The sequence below is a fragment of the Octopus bimaculoides genome, chromosome 8 (genome assembly GCF_001194135.2).
Source record: "Octopus bimaculoides isolate UCB-OBI-ISO-001 chromosome 8, ASM119413v2, whole genome shotgun sequence".
NCBI classification, from domain to species: domain Eukaryota; kingdom Metazoa; phylum Mollusca; class Cephalopoda; order Octopoda; family Octopodidae; genus Octopus; species Octopus bimaculoides.
This window is the reverse complement of record NC_068988.1, coordinates 31,465,019-31,465,655: the sequence shown is the minus strand read 5'-3', so window position 1 is coordinate 31,465,655 and position 637 is coordinate 31,465,019.

Here is a 637-nt window from a genome sequence, read left to right as displayed (position 1 = left end):
TATATATATATATATATATATATATATATATATATATGTATGTATGTGTGTGTGTGTGTGTGTGTGTGTGTGTGTACTTATTTATCTATGTATCTATGTATCTATGTATATGTATCTATGCATGTATGTATGTATCAATATGCACACAATAAAGCAGCAGTAAATTACTGCACCTTAAACTCAGGATTTCTCTTAGTTATTTAATTTAAACAGTGTTGTTTATAGTTATATAATTTGGGTGTACACAAATATGCACACAGTCATACATGGACATCTGTACACAAACGCATATACAGATACACGTACACGCGCGCGCGCATGCCCCCTCCCCACACATATATATGAGGAGTTACGTTTTACATTGTTACGAATTAAGGCTTGGTGTAAAAGAAATGAGGACATCATGGATAATGAACATTAAAGCGAAGAAAACTAAACAAGTATTTTATACAAGGGGTGCAATTAGGAAGGAAAATAGTACGAAGAGTATCCACCACTGTGGAAGACCACAAAAGGTCGAAACCGTACGATTTGGTGGTCTCGTGGCTGGATGATGGTAATGGTACACTCCCCTGCCTGCAATATCTATATATCTAATATATCAATAGCTAATATATATATATATATATATATATAT